Genomic DNA, 25375 nt, shown 5'->3' with positions numbered 1-25375 from the left:
ACAAAAACCACTCTGACACATTTCGCACGATACAACGTGCATTGTCAAAGAGAACATAAACACAAGACAAACATCGGCATAAAATACCCATCAAACCCCGCGTCCTAACCAATCACAACTCGGCACACACCCAGTAACTCCCACCTGTTGAATATTCAATCTCCAATTGCTAATCAAAGAGGGGGGAGTGTGTACCGAGCAGGGTAGAGAGAGGTAACTTTAAAACCAACAACCAGGTAAAGGGATATAGAACATGGATTATTGAACATTCAAAGAAAATACTTCAAACATTAATCCCAAATACCTGATCGTAACAATATATAAAGGCAAAAGATATAATTATGAAAACAAGAATCAGGGGCTGTATTAATCCTGACATATTGTCAGGGTCGCCTAGACCTCCTGCCTAGCCATAGCTTCTTTGTCCACTGGGTGTGCTGCTGCCTTCTGTTGGCTCTGGGTTCCTCTGTCTGTCTGTCTTCTTGTTGCTCCTGTCTCTGTCTTATAGCTCTGCTTCCTGTCTGTTTCCTTTGTCTTTGCTTGAAGTCAGACTCCTTTTGCACATGCCTCTGATCCTGATCTGTTTTCTGTACCTGTACCTGTATTATAGAAGTCTGTTCACAGTAAAAGCCCTTGCTAGTAATCTGGCTTGTCCCTGTTTGTTCCTTGCTCCCTGGTCTCAGTCCCTGCTCCCGGACCTGTCCTGCCCCGCCTGTCCTTTTCCAGTCTCCTCGTTGCCGACCTCTGCTTGTTACCTGATTTCGCTACCTGCCACCTGCCTCGGACCTCTGCTTGTTACCTGACTTCGCTACCTGCCACCTGCCTCGGACCTCTGCTTGGTACCTGACTTCGCTACCTGCCGCCTGCCTCGGACCCCTGCTTGTGACCCCTACTTCGCTTCCTGCTGTTCCGGCCACCGAGATCCTACCCGCCACAGGAGTCTCCCGTGACACATATAAATTGTCACTAAAATCTCATCTCTGAATATACACCAAATTATTGAGAAATATATATTATATTAAAACATATATAAAACCAAAACAAAAAGACCAAAACTAAAACAATCACTCCTTTTCTAAGCATATTAGTCTCATTTGTCACCCTGACCAAGATAGGAATATAAATCTAACAATACATGGAAAAATATATGAAAAAATAATAATCCCTGAAATGGTATTTATGATATTAACACCAGTACAAGACAATCAGGGTAATTCCTATCATGAAATGCATTTTATGCATAGGTGATATGACATCATTTATCAATAGTATTTAGACAATGGAATTGCAGATTATAATGACAAGAGTTTATGCGTATAACAGTGTAAATGACAGAATTCAACAGAAATAGACAGCATAAATAAATATGCAATATGTATAGAAAAAAGAGAAGAAAGAAGAACAAGGAAAAAGGAAAAGAAAGAAAAAGGAATAAAAAAGAGTGGGGAAGGGGAGAGGAAAAAGAAAGAGAGGAAAGGGATGGGCGGGGTTGGAGTGGAGGGGGGGAAAGAGGGGAGGGGGGGAAAGAGGGGAGGGGGGGAGGGGGGGAAAGAGGGGAGGGGGGGAAAGAGGGGAGGGGGGGAAAGAGGGGAGGGGGGGAAAAGAGGGGAGGGGGGGAAACGGAGAGGAGAGATGAAAAGAAACATCAATATAGAAGAATCAATGTAGAAAATGTTGAAGCTCTAGTCTATATTAATACCTGCTGGATGCAACGTGTCCAGAGCAAAAATCCATGACATTTCTTTCTGATTGAGGAGATTTAACCTATCCCCACCTCTAGTTGGATTTGGCACTTGTTCAATGCCTATGAACTGAAAATTGACGAATCCCCCCTGGGGACATTCCAAGAAATGCCTGGAAACAGGATGTTTTAAATCCTTGTTACGAATGAGATTAACATGTTCCCCTATCCTGGGAAAGTTGTCGACTCTTTTGAAGAGTGCGTCTTCCACTGCTTCGGGGCTACCGTAGCACTCCTCTAGCCTGTCCCCATACTAGGTCAAGACCTACTTGGGGGTGGTTCGCGTTTGCCGCCCCAAGTCTCTTTGCGTGTTCCATTGATTCTTTCCCCAGCCATTTGGATAGCAGGCTGAGCTCTTCCCTTGCTGAGAAGCCCAGGCTCTTGATTGCGTCCTTGAACGTGAATTTCCACATTCGGTATTTCTCAGGACGGTCATCAAAGTTGGTAAGTCCTGTTTGCACCATGTCACGCCGGATCATGTACTTGCCCATGTCTGTCAGGCCTGAGGCATCGGCGCGTTGGTCGCATTCTGAGGTAGTTGCTTGGAGTGTCCTTGCGGTCGCCTTTTCCTTGGTGTGGACGCGTGATGACTGCTGGTCAGTGTGATGGCCGTGTTTTCCCATGTGGATGTACCTGGAATGCGGGCCTGTTGTAGTGCATCCGTGTGCGCGCTGGCGTATGGATCACTGTTGCAGCTGTAGCTATCCCAGGTAGCGTGTGCCCTTGAAGGAACAGTGTCTTCTCCACGTGGACCTAGCAAGTCTTCGGAATCTGTGGTCTCACTCCCGTCGTGTTGAGATGGTGCGCTGGTATTTATGCTGAAGAGGCTCCTTATGTAGTGTTTAGTGCATTGGGCTGGATCCTCTGAGGCTATCCGTCTGTACGGTTGCTCCCCGCCATCCTGTTGCGCGGCTGCTTCTAAGACTTCAGCTTGGGCTACTGTTGTTGCAGCTTCCCTCTCTTGATTTAGGGCCTCTAGGTTAACGTCCACCTCTGTTTTTTTCCGTGCAGCGGTGGCAATGGCTGCGGCAGCGGCTGTCTGCTCCTCCTCTTCTATGCGGGCCCTTTCTAGTATCATGGCTGCGTCTTTATGAGCATATGCGGCCCTGGCACGTGCGGCCTCTGCGGTGGCTCGCGCCTTGGTGGCGTTTGCGCTTGCACTAGACACGTGAGATTGCGCTGCACTTGAATGCCTGGATGTGTTGGAGCGCTGCAATGCGGTCTTCAGGAGGAGCTCTTTTCTCACGCTTTGCGTGTCTGCGATAGCGGTCCGCACACGGCTGTCACGTGTAAGGTCAATGTTATTTTGTAAGTCTCTTTATTGCAGGCTTTCGTCCGGTGTTGGCTCTGGTCAAGAAGGTGATGTATGTCTCTGACAGCCCTTGGTAGCATGAGTGGTTAGACTTTATTTGAATAATTGCGTGCCCGAGCATTATCGCCAATGCGAGCAACATTGCGTAACTCTAGTGCGTTTTTTTCCCAGGCCTTTACTAACTTGTCGTGGTGCGCTTCAATGTCAGCCTCATATTTTTCGCGGGCCTTTTGTGTAAGAGTGACTGTCCGTTTAGGCCTTGCGTCAGCCTGCACATTTTGCATTTGTGCAGCGGTCTCTGTGTCTGAGTGGTCACTCTCCTGCGTGGTGTCTGGTGGGGATCTGAGATCTGCCATGCTGCAGGTGTGTGTAGGCCTTTAGCCAGTGCGTGTGGTGTGCGGTCTGTTACCTGCGTCAGCGATGGATTACTGTCTCAGATAGTGCCGGTAGGTGTCCTGCAGTGGTAAGCGTAGGGGTAGCTGTACTTACAGGTGTCCGGTGGCTCTGACCCGTGTCCTGGCGGTGTCTGGTGGTGTGGCCCTTGGTGGCGCTAGCCGTGGAACGTGCGCAGGTGTAGGTGGGATGGTAGCTCCTCACTGACAGGCTGTGCAAAGGGTGGACTCAAAAACAGCAAGGGCAAACAAAGTTCTGTGTATAATGCATTTGTCTGACTGCTGTGCTGCTGCCTTGTGTAATGCTGCAGGCTCTGTGTGCAGTGTAAATCTGCTTGCTTGTTTGTAAGGCTTTTGCTGAAGAATGTATGTGCTCTTTATTAGCAATGTAAAGCTGCTTGCTTGTCTTTGCATAAAGTAGTAGCTGTTTGCTGTATAGAGGCTGGTGGCTCTGTGTAGCAATGTGGAGCAGTATGCTTGTACTGTGGTGGTGAGCGACTGCTGTTTATTTGCTGTGTAAGCTGCTTGCGTGTTTCTTTAGCATAAAGGCTGTGAGCAGCAGCTCCTCTATGTGTGTCCCCAAAGCACACGGTCTTCTTTCTACTATTCTGAAGCCAAGGTCCCATGTGATGTGTGAATAGCCCCAGATAGCATTAACTCAGTCCCCTTTCCAAATCACGCCAAGTCCTATAATATTTCCTTCACTTTATTGGAAAAGCAGCAGTAAATACAGGCTCTTGTGGATGGTGTGTAGTTGTGAGTTTGTAGTTAAGGACAGGTAGAAAGAGATGGCCTTGCCATGGGAGTGTGACAGCAAGGTACTCACTCAGCCAAGTCTGGAATGTGAAGGGGAATCTGGGTAAAGGGAATAGTCTTGGGACAGACTATCTTTGAGCAAAACAGGGGGGAAGGCAGAATAGCCCATTCTATGAGAGATCTCAGAGGCTGCAGTAGCAACTCACTGATTACATTCCCAGAGGCAGGGAACGCAACATTGTAACATATCACACAGGCACAGTGTATGTGTGTGTGGAGCAAACTACATGCAGCTGAAAATAAGAAACTGACAGACAGAAGCTGGGGGGGGGGGGTGAACGAAGAGCGAAAAAAGGGGGAATACTTGTTCCATAACAACCTTTAAGACCCATCTTAAAACACACTTCTGTATCGAAACATACTCTATAGGTAGCTTCGTGGATGATAATTTACACCTCATACATCGACCTTGGCCTCTTTAAGACGCACTTACCAGAACGTCCTCCTACTTTCTTTGTACGTTCTTCCTACCAACCAATAAATTGTAAGCTCTTCAGAGCAGGGACTCCTTTTCCTAAATGTTACATTTATGTCTGAAGCGCTTCTTCCCGTTATGTGTTATTTGTATTATTTGTTATTTATATGATTGTCACGTGTTACTGCTGTGAAGCGCTGTGTACATTAATGGCGCTATATAAATAAAGACATACAGTACATACATACATTGTAGTTGATGAGTTACACTGACTGAAGCAGCCATTATGTTAGGTACTGTCACGGTAGCTTATGACAAGATATAATGAACACCAAATATCTGGGTTGAACTGAACGATGCTTAGATATAATAAAATATAATTTATTCCTTAAATAAGGTGAACACAGCAATATAGTACAATTAACAGACAAGAAGGTAACACTTACTTAGGGTTGGGGGATGGAGAAGTATCCACTAGCAATTCTCCAGCAGTCCAGTGACATTCAAGATGGAATCAGAAGCACAACTCCAGCAATCCAGTGACATTCAAGATGGTATCAGAAGCACAACTCCAGCACAACTAAAAACTGTAGGGTTGACACAGTTTATATACCTGTGCAACCCTCTTCTTAACATTAAACACAGCCTATTGATGAACAATTATCTGTATCCACTCTCTATTGTGGAGACACAGACTAACAGACTAACCCATGCCCTCAGGTAATAGAGTTTGTTGATTGATTAATACTTAATCCCTAGACATTGGGTAACAATCAAGGCAGTTACTTTTTGATCACCGTGCTTAGGCCACTCAGCCGTCTGCCCTTCATGACCTATTAGCCTAGCAAATGGCGTCTGCATTTTCAGAACAGATCCAAAATAAAATACATATACACTTTAATATCTACACATACTAATAAGTTCCATTCTGGTGGGCTCAGTGGGTCGACCTTTGCCAGTTTTTAATGCCTACAGTGACTCCACATATTGGCCAAATATGAACTCTCTGCGACCTCCAGAACTGGAGATACAGAAATGCACTTTAAACCATTAAAATACATGCTTATAATGAAACATGGGAACAGGGGAACATACATTTTCAAGGTATAACAAGGTGCAAACCTCATCCCTGGACCGCAGTCCAGTTAACCCCTTGTCTCTCTGGTGAGGTCAGGGGATGGCCATATGGGGTGCAACCCCTTTAATACCGGGCCACCCCTTTTCTCCCTCTACAGGTACACAATCAGGATTTGTACAGATTTATAACAGGAGCACCAAACGATTGCCATCTTAGGTAAGAATGTATAATTATACATTGTCACATACTTTACATATACAAATATGAAAAGAGAGAAAAAAAGGGGGGAATATAGTATTGCTGCTTTAAAACACAATAAATGTCATTAAGAGTTGGATAAAAACAAACAAAAAAACAGTCACTATTATCTAATACTACAGAATAGATTTTTTTTAAATAAGATTTAACGTTTTGCTGCTTTAACCTACGGACGAACTGCATACTGTACGTTGTGAATTTTATTGAATTTTACCTACAAAACTCACCAGCATCAGAAGGTGCAGTATTCCCTGTAACTGGCAGATAATGTTGTATATAGGAAGGGGATTTCCTAATGCGTTAGGGCGGTAATGCTGCTCTTTCTCCTCATCTGGCGAAACTGCAGAGTCAGTCTCCACTCTGGAGGTGGCTGCACGAAAGGCTTCTCAATCACAGCTGAGTGTGATTCCGGGTTTCTTTACCATAATCTTAAAAAGAAATAAAAGACGCAGCGATCGTTGTGTGCGCTTGTTTACACCAACATCTTCTTTGTCTAAAGGTGAACGTTGTTTTTTTTTTAAACTCAAAAACCTATGGGCTTCATGTCTACAATGCAAATATGTGCTACTCACTGCAGAATTTTTCAACGCGCTGAAGATAAAAGGCTTTCAAATCAATTCTTTCATCAATTGTCGTTCAAAGTATATTGTTTATTTAGCCCTTTGTAAATGTGGAAAGATTTATGTGGGATGTACTTTACCAGGGGTAGCCAACTCCAGTACTCAAGGGCCACCAACAGGTCAGGTTTTCAGGATATCCCTGCTTCAGCACAGGTGGCTCAATAAGTCCATGCTTCATCACAGGTGAAAATCAGTGGCTCAGTCTAAGGGACATATTGAGCCACCTGTGCTGAAGCAGGGATATCCTGAACATCTGACCTGTTGGTAGCCCTTGAGGATTGGAGTTGGCCGCCCCTGTCCTATACAAACATTTAGACCACACATTTATGAACACATGCATGCAATAGGTAAAAGATACATGAATCGTGCCACTGATGTGTATGTTCTTGAAGTGCATCAAGAACAATCAATGGTTGTTTTTGCAAATGCTTGTTTTTATGTGTTTTGAATGTATTTTGCTTGTTTGTTTAGAAATGTTGGTGCAATTTAATTTTTATTTTGTAAGATGTATTTTTTAGTGGTGTTTTCAAAAGTTTATTTCAGGGGGGTGCTTGCTTTGTAATAGTGGCTTCTTTTTGTTAGTTAGATTTTGCTGATGGTGTTTACTTTGTGCTTTAATTTATTTCCTAATGGTTTGGTTTTGTTGTTTTAATTGTAAATTGTGTAATTTATTTTGGATTGGATTAATTGATGGTAATTTATTTCTGTTTACTTCTTGATTTGTTTTTCTTTTCTTATTTATTGGGTGGCATTGGATCTTGTTTGTAATTGTTTCTTTTAGTTTGAGCATTGACTGGCATAGTGTTAAATGATGCACATATTATTTGCATCAAGTACACACTGTGCCATTCAATTGTTTGATTGGCATTTGTTATATATTTATTTTGCTATGTGCTGTGTTTTATTTTGAGATTTGCTGTGTTTAATTTGTATATGTGCATTTTTATATTTTTATATGGTCTGTATTTGATTTTGCAATCTGCTGTGTTTTATTTAGCTATGTTATGTTTTTATTTGGGCCTGTTTTTGGAATCCTTACCCATTTCTTTGTATATTGGTACATCATGCCCAATATTATATGGGCATGATGTACCCACTGTACAAATGAATGGGTGAAGGGTGGGGGTAGTTGCCTGGGGAGGGTGGTTAGGCCTCCTGTGTGGGTAGCGGCAGAGAGTGGGTTAACCCCTTAATTACTTTCGCAGTTATTAACCGCTAAGGTGATTAAGGGGCTAGGGGACATTAGAATATATTTTGCTATGTATTTTTTAGGCAACGGACAGGGACCTGCAGGATCCTGATGAGGATGCCTATCATATTGCAAGGATAAGTAAAACGGTTTTATTTACTTTATTTATGCTGGCTAATGTGTTTAATAATGGGCAAATAATCTATTAGGTAAATATAGAAAGGACAAGACCCCACTGAAAGCACTCAATATCCCCTAAATGTGTTGTGATAAATATATTAAAAATAATCTTTAATGCTTTGCTGATTAAAATAATGGGTGTTAAAATACATCAATTGACACATATATATATAAACCCTACTGATGAGTATATAAGATACTCCGGGTTGGTAAAGTTAGGGAGACGTATGAGGTTTATTGGATCAAAACGTTCCCAGGGATCTGATATGCAGTATTCCCTTATGGTGGTAATTAGGTATACACTGGTGTAGGGGGAAAGCTAACTGATAGCCTGTCCTGATTGTCAGACAGGTATAAAGGTAATAACGTGAGAAGATGTGATTATACTCACAATAGTGGTATGCAGATACATTAATCGGCGCAGTATATCTGGTATGTCCTCACTATGCGTGGGGTAATGGGTCCTTAATCACCTGACAACAGCTAAATTGCTCCAAAAGTACAAGAGCTAGCTGAAATACACAGAGTGAAATTACAGCGGTGTATAGATTCCTATCGACAGTGTGGTAGTCTGTATGCCTGTGCGCATATTGATGAATGCGCTTCCACTGTCTTAGAATACTATTACCACCGAGACCTCTGTATAGTGTGGTTCACCTATCTTTTTAGTCAAAGATAGGTGCAAGGTGAGTGTATGATGAGGTTTGCAAAGTGAATATTCTGCCAATATGCAGAGATGTATACACAGAGTACTGCTGGCTGACTGAACAGTTAGATGATTAGCTCAATGATGGCTTGGTCAGTCCCATAGACTGCATAAAATACTCACATTAATTACCTAGATTGAAGCTGTAAACTCCATACATACAGAGAGCTGCTGTCACTAATTGACATCTGCACTGGAGCTAATCTACTCCTAGAAACGGTGTGGCTGTTGGTATGCCTATGCACATATTCATGAATGTGCTACCACCGTTAGGAGTCTATGATTGCTGATGTCACAGTGACATAATATAAATTCAGATAGCTCACCCCTCACCAGTACTTCCCGAGTCACCACTTAGACTCCTGCCCACTTAGAAGGGAACAGCACGCGAGCCGTCTGGCAGCTGTATACTGTGATACTTGAGATGCTGCCACGTGAATGCTGACGGCGCGCGTGCATTCACGTGGCAGCATCTCAAGTATCACAGTATACAGCTGCCAGACGGCTCGCGTGCTGTTCCTTTCTAAGTGGGCAGGAGTCTAAGTGGTGACTCGGGAAGTACTGGTGAGGGGTGAGCTATCTGAATTTATATTATATCACTGTGACATCAGCAATCATAGACTCCTAACGGTGGTAGCACATTCATGAATATGTGCATAGGCATACCAACAGCCACACCGTTTCTAGGAGTAGATTAGCTCCAGTGCAGATGTCAATTAGTGACAGCAGCTCTCTGTATGTATGGAGTTTACAGCTTCAATCTAGGTAATTAATGTGAGTATTTTATGCAGTCTATGGGACTGACCAAGCCATCATTGGGCTAATCATCTAACTGTTCAGTCAGCCAGCAGTACTCTGTGTTTACATCTCTGCATATTGGCAGAATATTCACTTTGCAAACCTCATCATACACTCACCTTGCACCTATCTTTGACTAAAAAGATAGGTGAACCACACTATACAGAGGTCTCGGTGGTATTGTATTGTATTGTATTGTATGTCTTTATTTATATAGCGCCATTAGTGTACATAGCGCTTCACAGTAGTAATACATGTGGTAATCAAATAAATAACAGATAATATAAATAACAGATCATGGGAATAAGTGCTTTAGACATAAAAGTAACATTTCGGAAGAGGAGTCCCTGCCCCAAGGAGCTTACAGTCTAATTGGTAGGTAGGGAGAACGTACAGAGACAGTAGGAGGGAGTTCTGGTAAGTGCGTCTGCAGGGGGCCAAGCATTATGTATCGTGTTTAGAATATCCACAGTGCTATTCATATGCTTCTTTAAGCAAGTGTGTCTTAAGGTGGGTCTTAAAGGTGGATAGAGAGGGTGCTAGTCGGGTACTGAGGGGAAGGGCATTCCAGAGGTGTGGGGCAGTCAGTGAAAAAGGTTTAAGGCGGGAGAGGGCTTTAGATACAAAGGGGGTAGAAAGAAGACATCCTTGAGAAGAACGCAAGAGTCTGGATGGTGCATACCGAGAAATTAGGGATGAGATGTAAGGAGGGGCAGAAGAATGTAAAGCTTTAAAAGTGAGGAGAAGAATGGAGTGTGAGATGCGGGATTTGATCGGAAGCCAGGAGAGGGATTTCATGAGGGGAGACGCTGAGACAGATTTAGGAAAGAGTAGAGTGATTCTGGCAGCAGCATTTAGGATAGATTTTAGGGGAAACAGGTGAGAGGCAGGAAGGCCGGACAGCAGGAGGTTACAGTAATCAAGACGGGAGAGAATGAGGGCCTGAGTCAGAGTTTTAGCAGTCGAACAACAGAGGAAAGGGCGTATCTTAGTTATATTGCGGAGGAAAAAGCGACAAGTTTTAGAAATTTTTTGAATGTGAGGGGCGAATGTGAGAGAGGAGTCGAACGTGACCCCTAGGCAGCGTGCTTGAGCTAATAGTATTCTAAGACAGTGGAAGCGCATTCATCAATATGCGCACAGGCATACAGACTACCACACTGTCGATAGGAATCTATACACCGCTGTAATTTCACTCTGTGTATTTCAGCTAGCTCTTGTACTTTTGGAGCAATTTAGCTGTTGTCAGGTGATTAAGGACCCATTACCCCACGCATAGTGAGGACATACCAGATATACTGCGCCGATTAATGTATCTGCATACCACTATTGTGAGTATAATCACATCTTCTCACGTTATTACCTTTATACCTGTCTGACAATCAGGACAGGCTATCAGTTAGCTTTCCCCCTACACCAGTGTATACCTAATTACCACCATAAGGGAATACTGCATATCAGATCCCTGGGAACGTTTTGATCCAATAAACCTCATACGTCTCCCTAACTTTACCAACCCGGAGTATCTTATATACTCATCAGTAGGGTTTATATATATGTGTCAATTGATGTATTTTAACACCCATTATTTTAATCAGCAAAGCATTAAAGATTATTTTTAATATATTTATCACAACACATTTAGGGGATATTGAGTGCTTTCAGTGGGGTCTTGTCCTTTCTATATTTACCTACTACGTTACCCATTAGCACCTTATACCATACACACTTACCTTATTCAGCTGTAGCGGGGTACTTCACTAACGGTCAAATAATCTATTATCCATATCTGGATAATAGTTATTTTGCACATTACTGTACTGTATGTGTCTGGTGGTGGGGGACGGTGATGTATTTATTGAAATGTATGACATGTTTTATTTTTTACATACAGGAATGGTACCGCAGGGCAGTGGTGACCCACCTGAGGAATCATGGATGCCCACGGGTAGCACCCGAGGACCCCCAGATGCCCACGGTACCACCTGTGGATGCTCTGGGGACACCTGTGGGGAAGAACAGGGTGCCCCCGTGGGAACCACCCGAGGGCCTCCAGTCACCTGTGGGGACGACCCGGGGACCCCAAGACACCCGCGGGGACCACCCGTGGAACCCATTAAGGCCTACGGGGACCTGCGGGTACAACCTGATGGCACACAAGCCTAGCAGGGACAACCCGGAGGTCCCCAGACATCCGTAGACACCCCCTGGGATGTACTGTGGAGCCTATGGACACCTGTTGGGCCCACTGGGGACCTCTGTCAGACTGAGGTATTAATCCTGTACGCAAAAAAATAAATCATGTTTTTATGTGGGGGCACAGGGGGTGGGTGGGTTATGCATTGATGTTTATTAAATATGGTAATGTTTATTGGGGGCCTTAGAGGTGGGTAGTGGGTCTTTTATGTGTATTGTTTTTATTGTGGGTAGCGGAGGTGGGTGAAGGGTGTATTGTCCCCAAGGATGGATGGTTAGGCCTACCGGGTGGGTAGTGGGGGAGGGTGGGTTAACTCCTTAATTGCTATAGTGGTTACTAACCACTAAGGTGATTAAAGGGTTAGGGGACATTAGCTTGTCTCTTTTTATTGTTCTGTATTGTTTGTAGCAACGGAGGACATGGACAGTGATGAGGATGAGAACGGCTTTCATCATGGCAGCCTGGCAGGGGTGAGTGCAAGATTTATTTACTTTATTTATGCTGCTTGATATTGTATTTTAAATGGGCAAAAGCACTATTATAATAATAGTAATTTTGCCCATTATTGTACTGTTTGTGTTAGGGAGCGGGGAGGGAGGTGTATTTATTTAAAAGTATTTATGTATATATATTTTTTGGCACAGGATTGGTACTGCAGGCAAGCGGGGACCCCGGGACACCTGCGGGACCACCCAGGGACCCCTGTGAGGCCCACGGACACCCGCGGGGACCACCTGAAAATTATATTAAAGAATCTTCATTACCATAGCGGATAGCCGCTACAGTAATGAATTATTTCTTATTGATATGTGTGTTTTGACACTAGTGTACAGGAGCAGGGAGTCACCTGAGCTGAACCGCATTGGTTTCAGCCCCAGGGACCCCCTACTTCCTGAGATACAGGCCCCGTTATGGGGTGCCGGAATCCCCCTGCAGAATTTAAATCCCCCAATCACATGACCGGGACATTTAAATGAATAGGAGATACCGGCACCCCATAACGGGGCCTGTATCTCATGAAGTACGGGGTCCCTGGACCTGAAACCAATGCGGTTCTGCTCCAAAGACCTCTTCACATCTACACTAGGAATAAAATATAAATGTTAAAAAAAAATTATTTCCTGCGAGATTATCACTGTGAGAGGCAGCAGATATATCTCGCCGGTGGAGCCCTTCTTGGAGGGCAGGTCATCTCGGTGCTGGCAATTCGCCATGTTTAGAAATGTTGCTCCCACTGGTATCCGGTCCTTTCTGCATACCGTGACAGCAACTCGGCAAAAACATGGCCAGTTCAAAACCCTGCCGATAATATTTTTTCGGCGCGTACTGCATGAGGCCTATTGTATCCTAATGGACTCAATAAAGGGGCTGGTTATAAATTAATACCGGAAAGTCCCCGGTGGTGCTGGGGAATGCTAAGAAATACAAAAATACTGATATTTGTAAACGGATAATTCAATTTTTTCATTTCTCAATACGAGAACCTGCTCCTTGAACTGAGGAACCATCATGGAAAATGTGGTCACGATATTGTAAGAGGTGTCCAAATGCATCGCGAACAAACAATCAACTTTCCAAAGTATATACAGACATACCCCGGTTTAAGGACACTCACTTTAAGTACACTCGCGAGTAAGTACATCTCACTCAATAGGCAAACGGCAGCTCACGCATGCGCCTGTCAGCACATCCTGAACAGCAATACCGGCTCCCTACCTGTACCGAAGCTGTGCGCAAGCGGGGAGACTATAGAGCCTGTTACAAATGCCTTATTTACATCAGTTATGCACGTACTGTATATGACGATTGCAGTACAGTACATGCATCGATAAGTGGGAAAAAGGTAGTGCTTCACTTTAAGTACATTTTCGCTTTACATACATGCTCCGGTCCCATTGCGTACGTTAATGTGGGGTATGCCTGTAGTACATTTCTGAAGTAAAAAAAATATTTTGTGGGCATGATTGCGTGTGTGGATGATCTATAATCTGTAATTGGTAGGATTTGACCATCTGACTTGTAGTATGCATCATTTATTTGTTGGGTGGGCCCCTTCTGTGAACACACCCTTGGGAGAAACATCCTGACTGGTCATCTCACCTCTTTGTGTATCTCCCATCTACATTCTGTAGTTTTTTTTTTTTTTGGTACTAATACATTTATTTGTAACATTTGTACTTTGTGCTGGAGTTTGTTTTTGTATGTTTTGTTCAGTTTCTGAGCACAAGCTCAGTTCTCCTGGAGCCTTCTCCTTTGTTTTTGTTTATTTGGTGTATAATTGTAAAGCACTTTGGAACTGATCAACCAACCATGTAAACAGAAGATATTGTTATTAACTCAGGGGGTTGCTAAAATAACACATCTTGGTACTAGTCCCATTCAAACTCAATTAATGCTAATGAATACATTAGAGCTGCTTACAACTGTTAATGATCGACAGCTCCCATTACAGAAAGTTAAAGATCAGTAACGATTTTGTATCTTAGTGAATGGATCCCATTGTGTTCTACCAGTCAAAACTCCAATGTACTATACTTCACTTGTGTAAATCGTACATATCTACTGTAAGAAGGATGCAAAGTTTTTGGGCACAATACCAGTTGATGCAAACCAGTTGCGCAGATGCAGCATTCCCAAGAAAGAAGGTTCCTGAGAGGAGAGGAAGCGTACATGCTAAAGGATGGTGATGTTTTTGGCCATGTCTACTACGTAGTCTCCTGCCGTAAAACACCTTCCGGTGTTGGAAGACACCTTGTTGGCTTGACTGGACCTCATTGAATGGGCTGCAAGATTTTTTCCAATGCTGGAAAGTGCATAATGTGAAAAAGTGACGGTGAAAGAAAGGCGCTAAACACTAAAAGTGATCATTAACTGTGACCATAAACAGTAAATAGCAATATGCTCACGTGCAAAATAGTGACACTTAATGTGAATATAACAGTGAAAAATTATATAAACGTTGTAACTCCCTGCTCAAACCTACCGGTGGGGTTTGTCTTCACTCGTCCCCAAAATGTAGAATATGCTTCACAAAATCCAGGGGGAGCATGTAGGGAGAAAAACAACAATCTAAGTGTAGACAATAGTAATAAGTGACTAAAATTCAATGCAATCTTGGCTCTTCTGTGCAGCCTACACACAAAATGTCAGTGGTTTAGGGGCAACTCAAACATTATATAAACAGTTGCCCTTAAACCACTGACATTTTGTGAGTAGGCTGCACAGAAGAGCCAAGATTGCATAGAATTTTATTCACTTATGACTATTGTTTACACTTAGATTGTTCTTTTTCTCCCTACATGCTCCCCCTGGATTTTTTGAAGTAAAGTGCATAATGGCAGAAGACCGCTTAGTAAACATGAGTCCATACACCAAAGCCAAAGGTCCCAGCATTCAACGCATTATAAACAAATAATATAAAGCTTAGATCGCCATCACACACACATTCATTTACCAGCTAGAAAACAGTTGACATTTATAATTCCCAATGAAGACGCCTCTGAGCATTGGATGTTTTCTAGGTACCAACAGGACTTACAAAACAAATCTCGGGCCCAGGACAAAGGAAAGGAGAAAGCCCTCCCCCTTAATCCTCCCACCCTATGGCACACTGAGGATGGGGAGACGGCTATATGGGCCTGTAGTGTGGGGGAGGAGATAAGGGCCTGAGGGGGGTAATTATGGACCTTGGGGGTCCTCACACTGTATTAGAAACCCACTATACTACACATACATATACCGTAACCTCTATACTGTAACATCGGCAAGCGGAGAGACTTTCTACAATAAATACCTGTTTCTTTAAAAGAACTAGTGTAAATTAACAAATAAATAAAAAGGCAGCATTAATTTTCATACTCTTCTCTCTCTACCTCTTCTCTCTCTCTCCTCCTCCTTCTCTTCCCCCTCCTCTCTCTCTCCGTCTTTCTCTTCCCCCCTCCACTCTCCGGAGATACCTGAGCAGGTAAGAGACCCCACGCTCTCACCCGGCACCGAGCCGTGATAAATTCTGCTCTGCCATCCCCCACATCTCGATTAGCCCCTTTCATATCACCCATGCTCTGCCATTAACCCCAGCACATCCATACTGCCTAAACATACCCTAGCACATCCATACTACCTGTACTTACACTAGCACATCCATACTACCTGTACTTACCCTAGCACATCCATACTGTCTGTATTTACCCCTGCACATCCATACTGCCTGTACTTATCCCAGCACATCCATACAGCTTGCACTTACCCCAGCACATCCATACTGCCTGTACTTACCCCAGCACATCCATACTGCCTGTACTTACCCCAGCACATCCATACTGCCTGTACTTAACCTAGCACATCGATACTGTCTGTACTTACCCCAACGCATCCTTACTGCCTGCACTTACCCAAGCGCATCCTTACTGCCTGTACTTACCCCAGCGCATCCTTACTGCTTGTACTTACCTCAGCGCATCCATACTGCCTGTACTTACCTCAGCACATCCATACTGCCTGTACTTACCTCAGCACATCCATACTGCCTGTACTTACCTCAGCACATCCATACTGCCTGTACTTACCTCAGCACATCCATACTGCCTGTACTTACCCCAGCACATCTATACTGCCTGTACTTACCCCAGCACATCCATACTGCCTGTACTTACACCAGCACAGCCATACTGCCTGTACTTACCTCAGCACAGCCATACTGCCTGTACTTACCCCAGCACAGCCATACTGCCTGTACTTACCTCAGCACAGCCATACTGCCTGTACTTACCCCAGCACAGCCATACTGCCTGTAGTTACTGTGGGTGTCCTGGAACAGGATTGTTTATTTCTGTTCCCCCTTTTGCAGCTCTCTGACTGCCAGCTCTCCTTATTTCAGTTGCATGCTTCTCTGCTCTGAAAACACACAGTGCCTGTGTAACTGATACATTACAGCAGAGACCAGGGTATATGGCGGGTTCCGTTCAGAGGCCCGCCGTATAGTGAAAATTGGCGGAAAGCGGATCCGGCGATTTTCACTTCTGCGCATGCGCAAACCAGCATTTTTGCCGTTCTGCGCATGTGCAACCTATGGTATGCGCGTGCAACCTGCGGTCTGCGCATGAGCGCCAGACGCACCCGCCCATTCTGTGCATGCGCGATTTACAAACCAACATGGCGGCCCCATTCTCGGTGCCGCCGTATCAGCGGATTGCCGAGAAGCGAAGTGCCGAGAAGCGGGGGCCTGCTGTTTTGTTACACATTCCCCTCTCCACACAGCCAGTAGCTGGTTGCCCTAGCAACCTCCCAATTCTCCTAGCTGAGAATGGGTCTACCCACTGCCCCTGTCTTTGCTGACAAGTTAGTTTGGTCCTCAGACTATTCCTGTCTCCCAGGAATCCCCCCCTTCCTTTTCCATCCTAGCAGGCTGAGTGATTACTTCTTCTGCTATCTACTCCCGTGCAAGGGAATCCATTTTTACCTTCCCCCCATAACAAAGCACCTTCACCTAGAGAATCACTCTCTCACAATACAATACCATCTACAAGCACCTTTTGTTTCTGTGACTTCCCTAATAAAGTTAAAGAAAATATAAAGGACTTGGTGTGCTTTCAAAGGGGATAAGTTTAGCTATCTGGACTCATTCATATCCTACATGTGACCCTGTAGTCCCAGTATAGTAAAAACAGAAGCAGTGTGCTTTGGGGTCAGCACAGAAAGCTACAGCTTTCACAGCCGTTATGCTGAGAGACAATCTGCAGTAACACAGCTTTCTGGAAAGATCAGGTACTGCACATCAGCCTCTACACAGCAAAACAAGCAGCAGCTTTACACAGCTACAGTACAAGAGCAGCAGCACTGCAACATAGATTAGTGCATCACACACAGAGCTACCACTCTCCTATCCTGCCTGAGTCTACCCTCTGCACAGCTACACAGATATGAGGAACCACCTCACCTACCCCTGCGCTACGTCCCCACGGCTAGCGTCACCAAGGGCCACGCCACCGGAACACCGCAGGACACGGGTCAGAGTAAGTACAGAGTAAGTACAGCTATTGCTACACTGACCGCTGCAGGACACCGACCGGCACCATCTGACAGTTGCCCATCGCTGATGCAGGTAACAGACCGCACGCCACACACACTGGCTAAAGTCCTACATACGCCTGCAGCATGGCAGAACTCAGACCACTCAGACACTGAGACCGCTACCCAACTGCAACAGACGTAAGAAGGCACCAGGCCTAAGCGGACATTTACCCTTACACGAAAGACCCGCGAGAAATAGGAAGCTGACATTGAAGCGCACCGCAACAAGTTAGAAATGGCCTGGGAAAAAAGTGGACTTGAAATGCGTAATATTGCTAGCATTGGCAATTATAACAAGCAGCTCGAGCAGGCAGTAACTCTATTATGGTCTAACCACTCGTGTTACCGAGCGCTATCAGAGACATAATCACCTACTTGACCAGGGTTAATACCAGGGAAAGCCTGCAAGAGCGAGACTTACAGAATAACATTGATCTGACACGTGACAGCTACGTGCGGACCGCTATCGCGGAAGCTGAGAGTAGGAGAAAGGACCGAATATGGTCAGAAAAAGGCAGCCATAAGGGCAGAGAGAGCACGCGTGGAAGAGGAAACCGCTGCAGCCACCTGCACGTAGGAAAGCCGAATTGGATGCGGACTTAGAAGCCTAAAGCAAGGAAGAGGATGCAGCCGCCATAGCCCAAGCCGAGATCTTGTAAGCAGCCGCTAAACAGGATGGCGGGGAGCGACTGTACAGTCGGATAGCCTCAGAGGATCCAACCCAATGCACCGAGGACTACATGAGGAGCCTCTTCAGCGTAAACACCAGTGCATCATCTCAACACGGCGAGGGTGACATCACAGATGACGAAGACTTGCAAGGTCCACATGGAGAAGTTGCCATTCCCCCAAAGACACACGGAACCTGGGATAGCCACGGCCGCAACAGTGATCCACACGCCAGCACGCATGCGGATGCACTACAATAGGCTCATAATCCAGGTATGCCCACGTGGGGAAACACAGCTCCTCACATGAACCAGCAATCATCATGCATCCACACCAAGGAAGAGGCGACCGTAAGGCCCCTCACGGCAACAACATCAGAACACTACCAACACACCGATGCATCAGGCCTAACAGACATGGGCAAGTACATGATCCGGTGTGACATGGTACATTCTAGGATGCAATCAAGAGTCTGGGCTTCTCCGCAAGGAAAGCACTCAGCCTACTAACCAAATGGCTGGGGATAGAATAAGTAGAAAATGCAAAGAGGCTCAGGGCAGCAAACGTGAACCACCCCCAAGTAGGCCTTGACTTAGTATGGGAAAGGCTAGAGGAGTGCTATGGTAGCCCTGAAGCAGTCAAAGACGCACTCTTCAAGAGAGTCGACAACTTTCCAGAATTACAGCCAAAGACTATTCGAAGTTAAGAGAACCCGGGGATCTGCTGCAGGAGCTGAAGTCTTCAAGGACAGACATATCCCTAACAGGTCTCAACGTCCTAGACTCCACTCTGAGTGAGACCCATCTTGGAGAAGCTACCCCACAACTTCCAAGTAAGATGGACTTTGCAAGGCTCAAAATACAAAAGGGAGAAGCAAGTCGCATACCCTCCCTTCTCATTCTTCTTGAACTTCATTCGCGAAGCAGCAAGAATGAGAAACCATCCCAGATTTATCTTAGGTACGCAAACTGCACCCAGTGCAAACAACCTGAAGAATGAAAGACTAGCGGCAAGGCACGGTAGCGCTAGAACATCCATCTCGGTCCACAGGATGGACGTGTCCCTTACAATCCATGTGAGTCCCGACCAGTCGGTCGCCGGAAATAAGAAATCAAGGGACTTTAACAAAGAATGTCCTATACATAAAAGGCCGCATCCGCTGAGCAAGTGTATCGGGTTCAGAATGAAGCCCATAGAGGAGCACAAGAACTTATTCAGAGAATGGGGAGTTTGCTTCAAATGCTGTGCTTCCACACGTCACTTATTCAAGGACTGTAAAGAAGCTATAAAATGTACAGTGTAATAGTGACAAAACATAGCAGCTTTACACCCAGAAGCATTTACAGTAAGCCTAAACCATTCAAGGCCCCTAACCTCGTGACAAAGCAGGGCAGGGAGGAAGAAGAGGAGAAGACAACCCCCCTATCTGTGGTATCTAAATGCACAGAGATTTGTGGAGAAGGAGGCGGTGGAAGATCTTGCTCTAAGATATGCCTTCTAGCAGTGCACCCAGAGGGAAAACCCAAAAAAGCTATAACAATGTACGCTATCATAGACGACCAAAGCAAACGATCATTGGTCAGGCCAGAATTCTTCGACCTATTCAACATACGAGATAGCACCTCTCCTTACACACTCAGAACGTGTGCAGGGCGGATAGAAACAACGGGGAGGAGAGGAAATGGCTACACCATGTGTTCAGTGGATGGCAAGGTTAAAATGACTCTCCTCACACTCATCGAGTGCAATCACATGGCGGAGGATAGGAGCAAAATACCAACGCCAGACGTGGCACGCCACCACCCCCATCTCAACGCGATAGCTGATCGCATACCACGACTAGATGAAAGCGCCCTGATCTTGCTGCTACTTGACAGGGACATCATGAGACCACACAAAATCCGCGAACAACGAAATGGGGACCATAATGCTCCATGCGCCCAACGGCTCGATCTAGGATGGGTAATAATGGGTGAAGTATGTATCTACAAGATATGCAGACCAGACAATGTAGATGCCCTACGAACAAACCTATTGTAGAACGGTCGGACATCTCTCTTTAAACCATGTCCGAATCACTTCCATGTCCAACAGAAGCTTGGGAACAAAGAGAATCAAAGGCGTATCATTACAACACATAGAGACGTTTTTGTGTCAGAAAAATGCACTGACGACCTAGGGTGTACAGGGTTCCAGATGACGAGGGACGATAACAAGCAAGCACCATCGATGGAAGATAGAGAATTCCTGAGGCTGATAGATAAGGAGCTCTTCAATGACGCATCGGGCAGCTGGGTGGCTCTGCTATCATTCTGTTCACCCAGAAGACATCTCCCGAACAACAGAGAACATGCCATCTCTAGGCTCACTTCGCTCGGTCGCAATCTACAAAGGAAACCGGAGACCAAGAATCACTTTGTGGCCATCATGCAGAAGATATTCCTTAGTGATCACGCAGAACCGGCACCCCCACTGAAACAAGATGAAAAATGCTGGTACCTCCCATCATTTGGTGTCTACCACCCCCAGAAACTCGGTCAAATCCGGGTAGTGTTCAATTCCAATGCTCTGTACCAGGCAGTCTCTCTAAACGACGTCCTCCTCACTGGACCAGACCTGACAAACAGTCTTCTAGGAGTGTTGATCCGCTTCCGCAAGGAACCAATTGCCATAACAGCAGACATCCAACAGATATTCCACTGCTTCCTTGTATGAGAAGACACCAGAAATTACATAAGGTTCATGTGGTACCAGAACGACGATATAGATGAAGAAATCATAGAGTATAGAATGAAAGTACACGTCTTCGGCAATAGCCCATCACCTGCAGTGGCCGCTTATGGGCTCAGAAGGATGGCCCAAGAAGGAGAAGAAGAGTATGGGAAAGGCGCTAGGAATTTGGTTGAAAGAGACTTTAACAGTATGTAGATGACAGATTGAAATCAGTTCCCACAGAAGAAGTCATAGACCTACTCAAAAGAATGCAAAAGATGCTAGCAAACGCCAACCTAAGACTGCATAAAAAAGCTTCCAATAGTGCCATGGTAATGAAGGTGTTTCATACAGATGATCACGCTAACGACCTGAAGAATTTGGATCTGGGGACCGACACGCCTTCCATACAGTGGAGTTTGGGGTTAAGGTGGAATCTCAAGACAAATACATTCACATTCCAGGTGTCCATTGAGGAAAAACCCTACACCTGGCGTGGAGTCCTGTCTATGGTCAACAGTCTCTACGACCCACTGGGGTTCATAGCCCTAGTCAAAATACAAATAAAGTCTCTTCTCAGGGAATTGTCCTTCGAAAAACAGGACTGGGACATCCCACTGCCTCCAGAAAGACGGAAAGAGTGTGTCACGCCTGTATGCCCGCAGACCTGGCAAGACCCCAATACTGAGGTGGGAACGGGGTTACACCACACACCCACAGCAGTGGGAGCATAGCGTTGCATATTGTGTGGTATAGCGTTGCTGGGCCTGTTGGAAAAGTGGTTAGGATACTTGCAACGTCTTGTAGGGTTAAATGTAAGATTGGTCGTGTCCGTGCGCCAATGTCCAGGGGTCCAGAGAGCAGAGTAGTAGAAGTTCAAAGCCAGGTCCAAGGATTCCAGAGGTCAGCAAAGTAGAGTTCGTAGCAAGGTTCAAGGGTAACAGAGAGCAGGGTAGTCCAGGACAAGCAGGGGTCAAAGCCAGGGAAATCCAAAGTAACACAGGAGTAGGTACTAGCAGGAACACAGAGTGAGCAAAGCATAGGTCAGCACACACAGGGAAACAGGAACTATGCAGAGCGATGATAGAGAGGACAGACAGGGATTATAAAGGAAGACACACCAATGGGAGAGAGGGGAGGAGCAGAGAGAGAAGTGGGAGACAATAAGGATAGGTCAGGGAGAGAAGACAGAGAGATAGCTTGCAGGGAATGGGAGGAGGAGTCAGGAGAGTGACAGGCTTTAGAAGAGGAGCGTGTGCGCACCCTCTGTAAGCTGAGAGTGTGCGCGCACAGGCTGCGTCACAAGACGCGCGGAGCGCCGCGCCGCGGGCACCCTAGCGGAGGGAAGCAGAGGACCAGATGGGATCGCTACCGGAGGTGAGGGACTGGCAGCGGGCATTACGAGTGTCTGGGAGCGGGGAGCATTGCCGCAGGGGCTCGGGGACTGCGCGGGTGCGCGAGACTTGCAGGGCATGCGCTGAGGGAATGGGGCAGTCAGAGAGGTAGACGGAGTGGGACAGGAAGGGGTAAGCGCAGGGAGATTGGCAAGGGAAGGGACAGAGGGAGAGAAAGATGGGGAAGGAATCCCCTGAACCGTCACAGTATCCCCCCTTGAGGATCGATCTCCGAGCGATCCAACCAAGGTTTTAGTGGAAATTTTTGGTGGAATTGTTGGAGTAATCTTGGGGCATGGATATGACGTGCTGGTACCCACGAATGTTCTTCCGGACCATAGCCCTTCCAGTGGACCAGGAACTGGAGTTTGTTTTTAGACCAGCGGGAATCAATGAGGGATTGGACCTCGTACTCCTGTTGTCCTAGGGTGGAGACTGGGTTGGGTTTCCGAGAGGGAACAAGAAAATGAGAACTTTGCACAAAGATTTTAAGGAGGGAAGCGTGAAACACGGAAGGAATCCTCATGGTGGGAGGCAGGTAAAGACGGTAAGCTACTGGATTAAACTTCTCAAGATTTTGACGGGGCCCAGGAATTTCGGAGATAATTTAGGTGATGGCGTTTTAAGCCTGATATTTTTTGAGGATAACCACACCCTGTCACCAGGTTTGAAAGAAGGCCCAGGTTGACGATGACGATCCGCCTTGGTCTTTTGTTTGGCAACTGCAGATTGTAGAGTTTTGAGGATTTTTTTCCAAGATTCCTGTAGATTGGCAACATGAGAGTTGGCCTCAGGAACGCCCGAAGCAGAAGGCGAGAGAGGAAGGCTACTGGGGTGGAAACCGAAGTTAATAAAAAAGGGAGACTCTTGAGTAGACTCGTTCTTGAGAGAATTGATGGCAAATTCGGCCCATGGCAAAAGGTCCTCCCAGTTTTCCTGTGAGTCAGATATGAAGCTTCTTAGATATTGTTCTAGAGTTTGATTCATCCTTTCGGTTTGACCATTGGTTTGAGGATGGTATCCTGAGGAAAACAAGAGAGATTCCGAGTCTCTGGGAAAATGCCCGCCAGAATTTAGAAATGAATTTAGATTCACGGTCAATAGAAATGGGAACGCCATGTAACCTGAAAATTTCTTTGGAAAAGACATCAGCCAAAGTGGCAGAATTAGGGAGACCCTTCAGGGGAATAAAGTGTGCTTATTTAGAGAACCTGTCAACTACGACCAGAATGGTGTTCATTCCTTTGGAGTTGGGCAATTCGACAATGAAATCCATCGATATATGCTTCCAGTGTTGTTCCGGAATGGGAAGAGGTAAGAGAAGTCCCGAAGATTTGTGATGGAGTGTTTTACTCTGGGCACATACAGGACAGGCAGTAGTAAAGTCGAGAATATCTTTGTTCATCTTTGGCCACCAAAATGTCCGTTTAATGAGATCTGCTGTCCTTTTGAAGCCTGGATGACCGACTGCTCTAGATGAATGACCCCAAAGTAAAATGTTATGGCGAAAGCGTGGGGCTGCGTATAGGCGTCCTTCTGGTACCCTGAACCTGCTGGGAATTTGAGCTTGAGCTTTGTTGATTTCGTCCAACACATCGAAGTTGTTAGCGGAAATTATATATTTGGCAGGAAGAATAGGCTCCTTGGTTTCATTAGCTTCGGTTTCTGTGGCAAACTGACAAGATACAGCATCCGTTTTGACATTTTTGGTACCAGGAATATATGAAATAGTATAGTTAAAGCGGGAAAAGAAGAGCGACCATCGAGCTTGGCGGGATCCCAGGCGACGAGCCCTCTCGATATACAACAAATTTTTGTGGTCAGTGAGGATAGCAACTGGTTCCTTGGAACCCTCCAACAGGTGCTTCCATTCTTGAAGAGCCAGTTTTATGGCCAAAAGTTCACGATTACCAACATCATAATTCCTTTCGGCAGGTGAAAATTTCCGGGGAAAAAAACCACAGGGGTGGAAACAAAAGCCTTCTTGGGTACCTCAAAAGCAATAATAGCCTCCGGGGACCAGGAAGTGGAATCAGCGCCCTTCTTGGTCAATGCGGTGATGGGAAGAATTTTTTTTATGAATTTCCTGTAATAGTTGGCAAAGCCGAGAAAACGCTGCACAGCCTTGAGTGAATTAGGCAGCGGACAATCGAGAACAGCTTTCAGTTTTTCTGGATCCATGGAGAAGCCTTGGCTGGAGATGCCTAAGAAAGCAGTAGAGGTCTGGCGGAACAAACACTTCTCCATCTGGGAATATAGGCGATTAGAACGGAGCCTAGAAAGCACTAGTTTGGTATGTGAAATGTGTTCCTCCAGGCTTTTAGAGAAAATAAGAATGTCATCCAGATAGACTATGACAAATGTTCCCAATACATCATGGAGGATGTCGTTCATGAACTCTTGAAAATCGGCAGGAGCGTTGCATAAACCAAAGGGCATAACAAGATATTCATAATGTCCAGAACGTGTTAAATGCTGTTTTCCACTCGTTCCCCTCCCTTATGTGAATGAGATTATAGGCACCTCTTAAGTCGAGCTTTGAGAAGATAGAGGCCCCCTGGAGACGATCGAACAGTTCAGAGATAAGCGGAAGGGGATACCGGTTCTTCACCGTGATCTTATTGAGTCCGCGGAAGTCAATGCACGGCCTAAGTGATCCATCCTTTTTCTTCTCAAAGAAGAAACCAGCCCCAGCAGGGGAGGTAGAGTTGCGGATGAATCCTTTCTCCAAATTTTCTTGAATGTAGGACGTCATGACCTCGGTCTCCAGGACGGAGAGGGGATATGATTTAGACTTAGGCAGGATGGTCCCAGGAATCAGATCGATAG

Source organism: Ascaphus truei, chromosome 19 (genome assembly GCF_040206685.1).
Source record: "Ascaphus truei isolate aAscTru1 chromosome 19, aAscTru1.hap1, whole genome shotgun sequence".
Classification (NCBI taxonomy): Eukaryota; Metazoa; Chordata; class Amphibia; order Anura; family Ascaphidae; genus Ascaphus; species Ascaphus truei.
The sequence above is the reverse complement of the archived record's forward strand: the minus strand, read 5'-3'. Positions refer to the sequence as shown.